This window comes from Erpetoichthys calabaricus, chromosome 2 (genome assembly GCF_900747795.2).
Source record: "Erpetoichthys calabaricus chromosome 2, fErpCal1.3, whole genome shotgun sequence".
Classification (NCBI taxonomy): Eukaryota; Metazoa; Chordata; class Cladistia; order Polypteriformes; family Polypteridae; genus Erpetoichthys; species Erpetoichthys calabaricus.
In genome coordinates this window covers 337511542-337525373 of record NC_041395.2, presented here as the reverse complement: position 1 = coordinate 337525373, position 13832 = coordinate 337511542, and the positions used below count along the sequence as shown (strand labels likewise).

General features: G+C 40.6%; 1 long non-coding RNA gene across 1 annotated transcript in view; it reads left to right on the top strand.

The window, feature by feature from the left end:
- Nucleotides 1-226: 226 nt before the first annotated feature.
- Nucleotides 227-13832, top strand: part of LOC127526768 (uncharacterized) — an 823619-nt gene continuing 810013 nt past the window's right edge. Inside the window, exon 1 of the long non-coding RNA XR_007934202.1 lies at nt 227-407. This is a non-coding gene — a long non-coding RNA (uncharacterized LOC127526768). The remainder of the gene's footprint in view (nt 408-13832) is intronic.

Here is a 13832-nt window from a genome sequence, read left to right as displayed (position 1 = left end):
TTATCCATCCCACTTATTTCTTCATGTTTAATTTCAGCTCAGTCTATTTAGGGTTTTCTTAATGCCAAAGCTCTACTTTAGCTACCATATCTACAGATTGGGTGAGGTGGTGCACTGGTGCTTCCAGGAGCCATCATCTTGAGTTCAGATCCCTCAGGTGAAGTTCTGTTTTGAATTTTTATACAACATCCCAAAGATGTGGATGGGGGGTCAATTAGCCATCAATGTGGGCACCTCATGTGAATTTGAGTGGAACCAGCGTTGGACTGTCACCCTGGTTCAGGGCTGATTCCTGCCTTGTGCCCGATACTGTTGGAATAGGCTTTGCTCCACTGTGCCCTCAAATTGAATTACGTGGGTCTCATAATGTTATGTTTGCTATGTTAGATTAGGCACACTGAAGACATGTAAAGCACTCTGGTCCCAATGTGTTAAGAGAGCATCTGCAACAGAAGTAAAGCAGGCTGTTAAACTTCTCTTCTTTGATTTTGATTCCATGTGTTTGAATGATGTTATCTTCTGAGTTTCCTTCTCCTGTCTTCTAACTCAGATATTGGCATTTACTGTCACGTCATCAGCATAATCTCGAGATATTTTAAAATTTCAATGTACTGTCTGAACATCTGATTAAAGATTCTGAAATATCATAATGTCTACTGGGTGTTATTTGCACAATAAACATTTTAGCTAACTGAGGAATGGACCAGAACAAATGCAGTAAATGAAGAGACATATTTATTGGGACTTAAGACTTTAGTCATATTGAGAAAGAATAAGGCAGGGCATTGGGCACTGAAGGTAGGAGCCACTGCAATGGATGTTGGACAAGCAGGGACAGCCTGGCATGAATGTAACATCCCCCTTTCAAATATGCCACAAAGCCCTCCTTATGATCATTTTTTTCACTCTCCAACCTAAGTGCCTGAACACTTTAGACACCTGTTGGGTTTACATTGGATGGGAGGTTGAAGGAGACCACCAGTACTCTTTATCTCTATCCTAGCCAAGAGGGGTTTCAAGCAAAGGAGCCAAAAATTCTGAGCAGTGCCATTGCCAGCTCCTGTTATCCTTGAATAAAGCCCACCTCTTGTTCCATTTCCTGTGTGAGGGACAAACCAGCATCTCACCTAGTGTGGACCGCCCCCTTTACCTAAGCAGAAGGCCTTGATAATGGAAGGTCAGGGAGGGAATAACAATATCTCCTTCCTGTGCCAGGACCCAGATGTGGAAGGACATTACAGCAGCTACAGCGGGACTGGCGTCTTAACAGCAAAGGGCATGACTGCCTGCTATGGACGGAATGTCCCCCTGTACACTGGGTGGCAGCATCCCATCTGGTCAGCCTCATTGCGGATGCATGCAGAGCAACATGGGAGTTGTGGTCCTAGGGACCTACCCTGTCAAGTTCTATGGGGGCCACAGCAAGAAGGTATCGGATAGTGATGACACAAAGGCCACTGTAGTTCGGTCTGACCAGGAAGTGCTTCCTGGAGGCGATTGATTAAACACCAGGTCCAAGCATTCCCAGGTCCATAGTTAAAAGAGAGCCCTTTACTCTGCTCAGAGACTCGGAATTGGGAGGTAAGAAGACAACACTCGGCAGGAGAACTTATAAAGTGAAAGAATGATTGTATTGTTGTTATTGGGGAAACAAGACCTATGGAAAGGCACTTTGTTCAATAAAAATACCTTCACTTGAATACGGACTGTCTGTGTATAGTTATGTCTTGAGTTAAGTGACGCCCCCTATAGTTCACACATGAAATAATACATTTATTTATATAGCGCCTTTCCCATGCTCAAGGCACTTACAGAATATAATAAAGAACGGCAGAATATACAGTATATAGCATTGTACAAACCAGATAAATAAATAAAGAAGATTAAGACAGTAAATTCTGAAAAAAAAACAGACAACATAATTGATAGTCTAGCACACACATACAGGTTACATTGGCATCTTGACAGAGAAGTAAACTGAGAGAAAGGTAATAAAGTCAAGTAGAGCTAAAAGCCTTCCTGAACAGATGAGTTTTGAGTTGTTTTTTAAAAGAATTCATGGAGTCGGCTGACCTGATTAATTTTGGTAGGTCATTTCAGAGTCTGGGTGCTATACAGCTGAAGGCCCTGTCACCCATAGAGTGTAGATTAGTGAGGGGCACAACAAGATTACCAGAATCAGAGGACCTTAGTGGGCGGGCAGGCACATAGTGATGGAGGAGGTCACTGATGTAGTTTGGCGTGAGGTTATTTAAAGCTTTGTAGGTTATTAGTAGGATTTTATATTCGATTCTGTAGGACACAGGGAGCCAGTGAAGACGTAGCAGGATGGGTGTGATGTGCTCGCTGCTGCTGGTTCGAGTAAGGACTCTTGCAGCTGAGTTTTGAATAAGCTGGAGCTGTGATATAAGATTAGAAGGGGCACCTGCCAGTAGGGACTTACAATAATCGATGCAGGATGTGATAAAAGCATGGACAAGTTTCTCAGCATTATAGAAGGAGAGGAAGGAGCGAACACGGGATATGTTACGGAGGTGAAAGTAAGAAAGTTTCTTAATGTGATTTATGTGGGCGGAATAAGTGAGGGAGGAATCAAAAATGACACCAAGATTTTTTACAGTAGAGGCAGGTCTGATGAGATCATTGCCAAGATGGACTGGGAAGGAGCTAATTTTATTAAGTTGCATTTTAGTCCCAATTTGCAGGAGTTCAGTTTTATTGTAATTTAATTTTAAAGAGTTCTGCTCCATCCAGGTTTTAATTTCACTAAGGCAGGTTGTGAGCTGAGAAAGCTCTGATGAAGTTCCACTTTTAACATTGAAGTAGAGCTGAGTATCATCTGCATAAAAATGATAACCCAATCCATAACTACGGATAATATGGCCAAGGGGAAGCATATAAATACAGAAAAGCAGAGGACCAAGGACAGAGCCCTTTATTATTCATTATACAGTACCATTCATAATGTTTGGTACAAAGGCACATTTTTCCTTGAAGTACCCCTCTACTCCACAGTTTAAAATTACAAATTAAACAATTCAGACATGATAAAATTGTACATTGAAGACTTCAAGAGAGATAGATAGATAGGACTTTATTTGTCCCCCTGTGGAAATTTGGCTTTGTACAGAAGCTCATTAAATAAATAAATACACAAATACACAGATAGGTAAGTCAATAAATAAATATACACTCACACTGTGGTGGGAAGACACAGCGGAATTACTATAGAGCAAGAAAAATTCAAAGGAAAGGAAATCAATCAGTCCATCAAGTGCTCCTTGTAGAACTGTCTGTACTGGGGATTTGGTATCATCCGTTGCGGGAGATGGATGTCTGAAGTGGAGTTCCGTTAGCAGTGGTGTTATTATTTCTTATTTTCCAGAGGTATCCTGTATTTATCCAACCCGAGGGTTCTATTACAGTATATGCAAGCATATATAAACATGGTCGTCGAGAAAGGGGGTCAGAAAGAAACAGAAAAGAAACCTAAAGTTACATCCAAGCCTAGACAGGCAAGTCCAAGTTCAGGTTCAAGGTACAGCCTATCAGAGACTGACCTGGAACAGACAGGCGAGAGCCCAGACTCCTTTGGACCACGGTCCGCTGCATCGTCTCCAGTTGAGAGCGAAAATGGGAGTGAATGTGCAAGTGATGCAGGTCACGATAGCTCGCCGATTGGAGAAGATCACTTGAAACTGGAAAAAGCCTTGCAGTCCGCGCTTTCACCAACTCCTCGCGAGCCGGAAACATCGGCTGTAATAGAGCCAGCCGCTTCACCTACGGTGCACGAAAGCAGAAAAGATCTGTCCAAACTGAAGGTGTTGATCGCTGAGCTCAAGCAAGAAATAAAGACTGATATAAAGAAAGAAATAAATTATATGCTCAAGACAAACGAGAGGATAAGTGAGAAGCTGCAGCGGGAGCTGCAAGAGCTGTGACAGGATAATAAAGTACTTCCGGGCTGAAGAAAAGAAGGAGTTTTCATCTAACCCGGAAGTGCTATGAAATCAGATGGACTGAGGGACAGAAGCACTTCCGGGTCAGGGACTATAAAAGGACTGTGGGAGATCCCAGCAGGGAGCCGAGTTGGGAGGGAGTGGAACGGAGCTGCTGGGAATGGAGGAATAGTTATTGATTAGTGTGGTGTTATTATTGATTTACTATTGAGTATTATGGAGTGGAGGTGCTTTGTGCACATCATTATTATAATAAATTCATTTGGGAATTTTACCTGGTGTCTGGACGTGTTGTCTGCGGGTTCAGGGGTCGACAGCGCCCCCTATCTATCACAGTAGCTGAACTATTCTCCAAAATAATTGGAGAGGACTTTAAATCAAACACCGAGATAGCTGCAGCTTACCACATACGGGGATCGAGCAACTCTAAGCATAGGACTTTTATTGTGCGCTTCAAGAAGTTACAATCTAAGTTATATTTAATGTCAGTTCTCAGACAGAAACAAGAGATTGTGTTTGAAAAAAACCTAATTTGTATTTTCCCTGACCCTCAACAGCTGCTAAGCGCGCCTCTTTTTATAATATTAATAATATTAAACAGCGCTTACAAAGAGCCGATATCAGATACAGCCTCTTGTATCCTGCCAAACTGAAAGTGGAGATTCAAGGCAACATTAGATATTTACCAGTAGAGAGGAAGCAGATATAGAGTTAAGAAAGCTGATGCCAACACTTTCCTGAAATAAGACCATGAGTCGCACCCTGTCATGGCATCGTAAAGAAGATATCACCGGCTGTCTGATCCGCTTGCAGTGACTCTGGTACCATAATTATACATTCTTTTCCCTTCTCGGTCACTATCTGTTTTTATTTTAATTACAGTTATACATGTCTATGTATGTATGTGTGGAAGAGGAGGAGTGGAGGGGAGAGAGAAAGAGAGCAAGCTATCTCTAATCTATTCTTTTAATCCTTATAATTATAATTACCAACGTAACAACTGACTGAATGGCAATAACCCCTAGGAAAATTTGAAATTAAGGTCAAAGCTGTTTCACTTATGGTTAAGACTACAAAATGACATAAAAAATTCAGAATCAATGTCTCCAAGACAGGACAGTTAATTTTATGAGCTGGAATGTTAAAGGCCTGAATTGTGAATTAAAAAGAAAGAAAGTATTCTCTCACCTAACAGGTCTAAACACTAAAGCAGTATTTTTGCAGGAGACCCACTTATTAAGTAAGGATCAGTTCTGGCTGCAAAAAAGACTGAACTGGCCAAATGTTAAATTCCAGCTTTACAAAAAAAACTAGAGGTGTGGGAATTCTCATACATCTAACAGTCTCATTTGTACTATCAGATGTATCTGATCCTGAAGGGAGATACATCATTATTATGGGTAATTTATTTAATTGTGATGTGATTTTGATAAATGTTTATGCACCCAATGTGGACGATAGGGAATTCATCCACAATGTATTTGCATCCATTCCCAATGTGAACACTCATAAAATTATAATGGCTGGGGACTTTAATTGTGTTTTAAATCCAGACCTAGATAGGTCTCCTGTCACAAATACAATTACACAGTTTGTAACTGACCACAACTTATCAGACCCCAGGAAATTGTAAACCCAAATTCAAGAATATATTCCTTCTACTCAACAGTGCATGATTGCTACTCAAGAAGTGATTATTTTTTTTTGTAGATAACCATTTCTTGCCTACGATTAAATCCTGCAGTACAACGCTATTGTTATTTCCGACCATGCCCCTCTGATCCTAGAGATAAAATCATTATTCCCCACATACTCATCTCGCAGATGGCGTCTTAACACTAGAATTACCAGAGCCTACGAAAAAACTCGTAAATCCGTCCCACCTTAAATCGCGTCTTAAATCCGTTTGCACCTCTCCGCCAGAGTCCTTTGTCATCTAAATGTGCTGATAAAGCTACTAGCAGCCAGCTATTCCATCCCCCCACCGACTTAGAATGAACTTCTCTCCTAGCTCAAGCCTTGCCTTGATTTGATTACCTGGGATTGAAGTGGAGTTTTACAGTGGAAATAATTCTAGCGTTATTTGGAATACACGCATTTCATGTGTGTTCCATTTCTATAGTTGGCTGTGCAAACACATTTTTAAAACAGAAACGTTTTTCATATTCTAATAGTAAATGACAAAATGTAGGCATAAACTATATAACGTATGAAGCCTGAAGTCCATATATCAAAGAAACACTTTCACAAAAGGTACAAATAAAAGAACACGTGCGCCTTAATTAAAAAAAAAAAAAAAAAAAAAAAAGCTGCGTTAGCATGCCACATTGACTTTCTTACTGCAACCGCCGCGGTGGCGTAATGGTATCAGCGCCTGACTGGGACTCAGAGGGTGGCGAGTTCGATTCCGCACGGCTCTACTTCGAGAAATTAACTGCTCTTATTCTTACAATTTTAGAATAACAATATAAATTTGATTTCAGTCTGTAACAGGCGGTGTAACTTATGATACTGGTAAAGGTTAGCTTTTTTTTTTTTTTCTTCTTTTTTAATTCACTTTTCATTCTCGCAGTCACATTCAGAATCAATCCATACAACCCCATCTGACACAGCTGGTTTCACATAAATAAAAGTGCACTTTTATTCAAGACTATAACCGAAGAATAAAGAAAGCAAGTTACAGTTGGTGGTTGATACAACAGCTTGCGTGGTGCAATGTTAAGAACTGCTGATTTCCGATCCGTGCTATATAAAATCATCACATTCAAATATTAACAGTTCCCACACACCCAAGGTCCGCCATTCCTACATTTACAACATGTGTACTTGTTGCAGTGTACACACCTCTCTGTGCTATGGTTCCTATTACAGTGAATGAGCACCTGACACTGTACTTTCTTCCCTGGGGGAAGCTGAGGTCTTAGAACGGAAGTTTGTTGACGCTGTATCATCTTTTCTTTTTCCATCGCCTTTTCCTGTAAGAAGCGACGACGAAGTTCCTCTGCAAGGTGAGCCATGAACACTCTTCTTTTCTCAGCGGACCCCGTGCATGCCTTATACAATACGTGTGCGTTCATCGCTGCTAGGTCAAGGATGTTGTACAACACAGCAACCGGCCACCTGCGTGTTCCTGTGCGCACTGAACAAGCACGCGCCTTCTGGTCCATGATGTCAACGCCACGCTGGGGAAAAAAGAAAGACAAATATATGTGACATTTTGAAGAAATCATTTTATCACCAGAAGAGCACCAGAATACTTCGTCACACTAATATTTTTTTCATTAGCATACCTTCATGTGGTTGTAGTCTGTGACCGTGTTTGTTTTTTTTTTTTTTATCTTGCCCAATCTCCACATCATGGTGCATTGTGCTGAGAATGCAGACAGACTTCATCTTTTTGGGCACATACACTGTCAGCATGGCACTGGGAGATCTAAACACTAGCGTGGAGAATTGTTCGTGTACTGAACTGACTTTAGCTGCAGGTGGAAGTTCCCGTCGCACTTTATTCATGGTGCCAAGCAGAGTTGTATTGCGGTGCAGCAGTCTATTAGCCAGCGAAAGTGACGTGAAGAAGTTGTCTGTTGTTACGGTTCTGCCTTTGTCCAGAAATGGCTCCATAAGCTTTATGACCACAGACTCGGAAAGTCTTTCTCCCGTGGGACGACTGGGATCTTTTCCTAAATAAGGAGTGGCATTGCACATGTACTTTGTCTCCAAATCTGCCACAATCCAAAAAGGCAGAACCGTAACAACAGACAACTTCTTCACGTCACTTTCGCTGGCTAATAGACTGCTGCACCGCAATACAACTCTGCTTGGCACCATGAATAAAGTGCGACGGGAACTTCCACCTGCAGCTAAAGTCAGTTCAGTACACGAACAATTCTCCACGCTGGTGTTTAGATCTCCCAGTGCCATGCTGACAGTGTATGTGCCCAAAAAGATGAAGTCTGTCTGCATTCTCAGCACAATGCACCATGATGTGGAGATTGGGCAAGATAAAAAAAAAAAAAACAAACACGGTCACAGACTACAACCACATGAAGGTATGCTAATGAAAAAAATATTAGTGTGACGAAGTATTCTGGTGCTCTTCTGGTGATAAAATGATTTCTTCAAAATGTCACATATATTTGTCTTTCTTTTTTCCCCAGCGTGGCGTTGACATCATGGACCAGAAGGCGCGTGCTTGTTCAGTGCGCACAGGAACACGCAGGTGGCCGGTTGCTGTGTTGTACAACATCCTTGACCTAGCAGCGATGAACGCACACGTACTGTATAAGGCATGCACGGGGTCCGCTGAGAAAAGAAGAGTGTTCATGGCTCACCTTGCAGAGGAACTTCGTCGTCGCTTCTTACAGGAAAAGGCGATGGAAAAAGAAAAGATGATACAGCGTCAACAAACTTCCGTTCTAAGACCTCAGCTTCCCCCAGGGAAGAAAGTACAGTGTCAGGTGCTCATTCACTGTAATAGGAACCATAGCACAGAGAGGTGTGTACACTGCAACAAGTACACATGTTGTAAATGTAGGAATGGCGGACCTTGGGTGTGTGGGAACTGTTAATATTTGAATGTGATGATTTTATATAGCACGGATCGGAAATCAGCAGTTCTTAACATTGCACCACGCAAGCTGTTGTATCAACCACCAACTGTAACTTGCTTTCTTTATTCTTCGGTTATAGTCTTGAATAAAAGTGCACTTTTATTTATGTGAAACCAGCTGTGTCAGATGGGGTTGTATGGATTGATTCTGAATGTGACTGCGAGAATGAAAAGTGAATTAAAAAAGAAGAAAAAAAAAAAAAGCTAACCTTTACCAGTATCATAAGTTACACCGCCTGTTACAGACTGAAATCAAATTTATATTGTTATTCTAAAATTGTAAGAATAAGAGCAGTTAATTTCTCGAAGTAGAGCCGTGCGGAATCGAACTCGCCACCCTCTGAGTCCCAGTCAGGCGCTGATACCATTACGCCACCGCGGCGATTGCAGTAAGAAAGTCAATGTGGCATGCTAACGCAGCTTTTTTTTTTTTTTTTTTTTTTGAATGAAGGCGCACGTGTTCTTTTATTTGTACCTTTTGTGAAAGTGTTTCTTTGATATATGGACTTCAGGCTTCATACGTTATATAGTTTATGCCTACATTTTGTCATTTACTATTAGAATATGAAAAACGTTTCTGTTTTAAAAATGTGTTTGCACAGCCAACTATAGAAATGGAACACACATGAAATGCGTGTATTCCAAATAACGCTAGAATTATTTCCACTGTAAAACTCCACTTCAATCCCAGGTAATCAAATCAAGGCAAGGCTTGAGCTAGGAGAGAAGTTCATTCTAAGTCGGTGGGGGGATGGAATAGCTGGCTGCTAGTAGCTTTATCAGCACATTTAGATGACAAAGGACTCTGGCGGAGAGGTGCAAACGGATTTAAGACGCGATTTAAGGTGGGACGGATTTACGAGTTTTTTCGTAGGCTCTGGTAATTCTAGTGTTAACCCACTTTTATTAGTAGATGAGAACTTTACAGAATTTATATCAAAACAAATCAGTTTTTTTTTCTAGAGACAAATACATCCTCAGAGGTCTCTGCATGAATACTCTGGGAAACCATGAAGGCCTTCTTAAGAGGACAGATTATCTCATATCTTTCCCACAGAAATAAATTGGAAACCAAGTAGGTATCAAAGCTAACCGATGAAATTACTAGAATAGATCAAGAACATGCCAGGTGTCCAAGTGAGGCTCTGCATAGGAAAAGGCAGGCTCTGCATTCAGAGCTTAACCTCTTAACAACTAAAGAAACTGAACAACTCATTTTTAAATCAAGACATCATTACTATGAACATGGAGAGAAAGCTAATAAGCTTTTAGCTCAACAAATCCACAACCAAGAAGTTCGAAATGCAATCCCAGCAATCACCAACACAAACAGAGATATAATCATTGACCATAAAAATATAATGCACACATTTAGAGACTACTATAAATCCTTATTTTCTACTGAGTTTAAAGAAGACAAGACACAGTCTAATGCATTTCTGGATGCATTAGAGATGCCATAAATAGATACTCTTAGTGCAGAGGAATTGGATAAACCTCTGGCGCTACCAGAATTACTAGATGCTATAAAGTCATTTCAGAGTGGGAAGGCAGCAGGCCCTGATGGCTACCCTGCTGAATTTTATAAGTAGATAGATAGATAGATAGATAGATAGATAGATAGATAGATAGATAGATAGATAGATAGATAGATAGATACTTTATTAATCCCAAGGGGAAACTTACATAAGGGGAAATTCACATAAGTTCTCCACTCAGCTAGCTCCCTTCCTATTAGCAATATTTACAGAAGCCATAGACAATAAAATTCTACCTCAAATTTTTCGCCAAGCATTAATCACCGTCTTTCCTAAACAAAATAAGGACTTATTACAATGTGCATCATACAGACCAATTTCACTTCTAAATAATGATGTTAAGATACTCTCCAAAGTCCTAGCTAGAAGGATGGAGAAAGTGCTGCCTTCAGTAATATCACAAGATCAAACTGGATGTATTAAAAGCTGACATTTAGCAGCCAATCTTCAATGCCTGTTTAATGTTCATTAACACTAGAATTACCAGAGTCTACGAAAAAACTCGTAGATCCGGCCCACCTTAAAACCGTTCTCACCTCTCTTTTGTCTTCTAAATGTGGCGATTAAGAGGAGCAGCGAGCAGCCGGCTATTCCATCCCCCACCGTCGCAGAACGTTCACTAAGTTTTCCCAGCTCATGCCTTGTTTGATTATCTGGGAGTGACTGAACTGCTGGAGTTTTAGAATGAAAATAATAGATCGCTATTTGGAATACATGCATTTCATGCGTGTTCCGTTTCTACAGTAATCTGTGTAAACACATTGCTAAAACAGAAACTTTTTCATATTTTAGTAATAAATGTTACAAAATGTAGGCATAAACTATAGAATCTGTGAAGCCTGAAGTCCAAACATCAAATAAACATTTTCACAAAAGGTTCAAGGATGCTACAACAGCTTCCGTGGCTTAACGCTACAGTTTGCTGACTTGGGGCACAACAGCCCTGTCGTGCTACAGAGACGTGAGTTCGATTCCCAGCTTTGAAGAAAGTGTTTTTTTTTTTTTTCCTCAAACGGACATTAAATTTATAAATTGGTATGCACTGTAAATCGTTATCTTTAAAATGTCAATCGCAGTTATTTCTGTTGATTAATTCATGCTTTTTTACTTAGAGTCAGAACAGGAGCTTTTCCTGCTTATTCAGCTTCTGATCTGACTCAAACAGCGCCAGTATAACTTCACACCCGATCTGACGCTGTTCGTTTTCAAATAATATTGCATTACTTCGACGATGTTTTCTGATTGGTACTATTCGTGTCATAAAATGATTTCTTCAAAACGTCACATATATTTGTCTCTTTCTTTTTTTAAAATGTGCGTTGTAACACGCAGCAACTGGCCACCTGCATGTTCTTGTGCACACTGAATAAGACAGCGCTATATGCAATCATCAGATTAAAATGTTAACAGTTATATAGCATAGAATGGAAATCAGCAGTTCTTAGCATTGCACCACGCAAGCTGTCATATCAACCGCCTACTGTAACTTGCTTTCTTTTTTCTTCGGTTATAGTCTTGAATAAAAGTGCACTTGTTTTGTTATACTTTTACATCAACATATGTTCCTGTGTTTGAGCTACATGGGCATGCTCAAAAAATGCACATATAAGGCCACAAAAAGTGCATGCAGACACTTCAGTACACTGCAGAGCTTTAGCGCATCTTTATGTGAAAACAGTAGTATCAGATGGGGAGTGTCTGATGATTGCATATAGCACTGAAGTTACTGCTCTTTACTATGCTTTCCTCTGTATGTCCTGGAGTACAAAAGAAACAGCATACAGCAACACGTGGGGACTGGCAATATTGGGGGAAAAAAACACGCGGCCGTATGTATCGTGATACACTGCAGAACTATAGAGCGTCTTTATGTGAAAACAGCAGTGTCAGGTGGGGGGCGGTAGGGAAGTATCCTGAACGCGACTGAGACAATGAAAAGTGAATTTAAAAAAAAAATAAAGCTAACCTTTACAAATATCATAAATTACACCTGCTGTTACAGACTGAAATCAAATGTATCTTTTTATTCTAAAATAGTGAAAATAAGAACACTTCTCAAAATGGAGTTGAGCAGGATCGAACTCACGACCTTTGGATTCCCAGTCAGCGACTGATACTGTTGCGCAACAGAAGCAGTGATAGCTAATGCGTGTCAAAGTCGCACACTAAGGTGGCTTTTTTTGGCGGTGGCTTTTTTTTTTGTACCTTTTGTGAAAGTGTTTCTTTGATATTTGGACTTCGGACTTCATACATTATATAGTTTATGCCTACATTTTGTCATTTGCTACTAGAATATTGTAAACCGTTTCTGTTTTAGCAATGTGTTTACACAGATTACTGTAGAAACGGAACACACATGAAATGCATGTATTCCAAATAACGATCTATTATTTTCATTCTAAAACTCCAGCAGTTCAGTCACTCCCAGATAATCAAACAAGCCATGAGCTGGGAAAACTTAGTGAACGTTCTGCGACGGTGGGGGATGGAATAGCCGGCTGCTCGCTGCTCCTCTTAATCGGCACATTTAGAAGACAAAAGAGAGGTGAGAACGGTTTTAAGGTGGGCCGGATCTACGAGTTTTTTCGTAGACTCTGGTAATTCTAGTGTTAAAGAGAGAATGCCTTTTGTATGAGCAATAATAAGCTTTGGAAGCCAGGCGGCTATTTTAAAGAGCGTGTGCCTTTTGTTTTAAGCAATATCCCTGTAGAGTAACAATAAGCATTGGAATCGGGCGGTTATTTTAAAGAGCGTGTGTTTTTAGTTTTTAGGCAATATCCCTGTAGAGCAATAATAAGCTTTGGAATCGGTGAGGCTATTTTAAAGAGTGTATGCTTTTTGTTTTTAGGCAATATCCCTGTAGGGCAACAATAAGCATTGAAAGCTGGGCGGCTATTTTAAAGAGTGTGTGCTTTTTTGTTTGTAGGTAACAATAAGCTTTGGAAGCCGGGTGGGTATTTTAAAGAGCGTGTGCTTTTTTGTTGTTAGGCAATAACCCTGTAGAGCAACAATAAGCTTTGGAAGCAGTGAGACTATTTTAAAGAGCGTGTGCTTTTTGTTTATAGGCAATATCCCTGTAGAGAATGAAGCAGTTTCTCAAAGGGTTTTTCCCGGGATGCCCGACAGTAAGTGGCATTTTAGAATTCAGTTTACCAAAGAAATCCAGAATATTGTGAAAAGAGGGGTTTAACTGAGAAGTTCATACTTTATTTTCAGGATTCAGCCCCCCGGGTATTTTAACGCAAGTGTTGGACGGCTCAGAAAATCTAGCCCTGTATTGTAATTGGCAGAATCTACAAACTCCTCCTCTCTCTGAGAGCGGCATTCAACCTTCTCTGGCGCCCTCTGAGAGCGGCGTTCAGCCTTCTCCGGAGCCCTCTGAGAACGGAGTTCAGCAATCTCCGGCGCTCTCCGAGCTAAGCTTTAATTCCAATATCTTACAGACTTCACCATTTTCCCCGACACCCTCTTATTCTAGGAGGTGGACACCTTTGCCTGCAACGCTTCACTCTGACCGCGGAACACGACGTAGAAGCCGCTATTCAAACCGATATTCCCTTCGTCCTGACTACCACCAGAGACATCGTGAAAGATTGGAGCAACTGACTGAACAACTTCATCAATTACTGGTGCAATTTGTAGAATTAGAGGCTCCTGTGTACAATTCCATACCCGAAATGTTTTTATATTTGATGCATATGTATGCTTTTTACATTGCTCTAACCC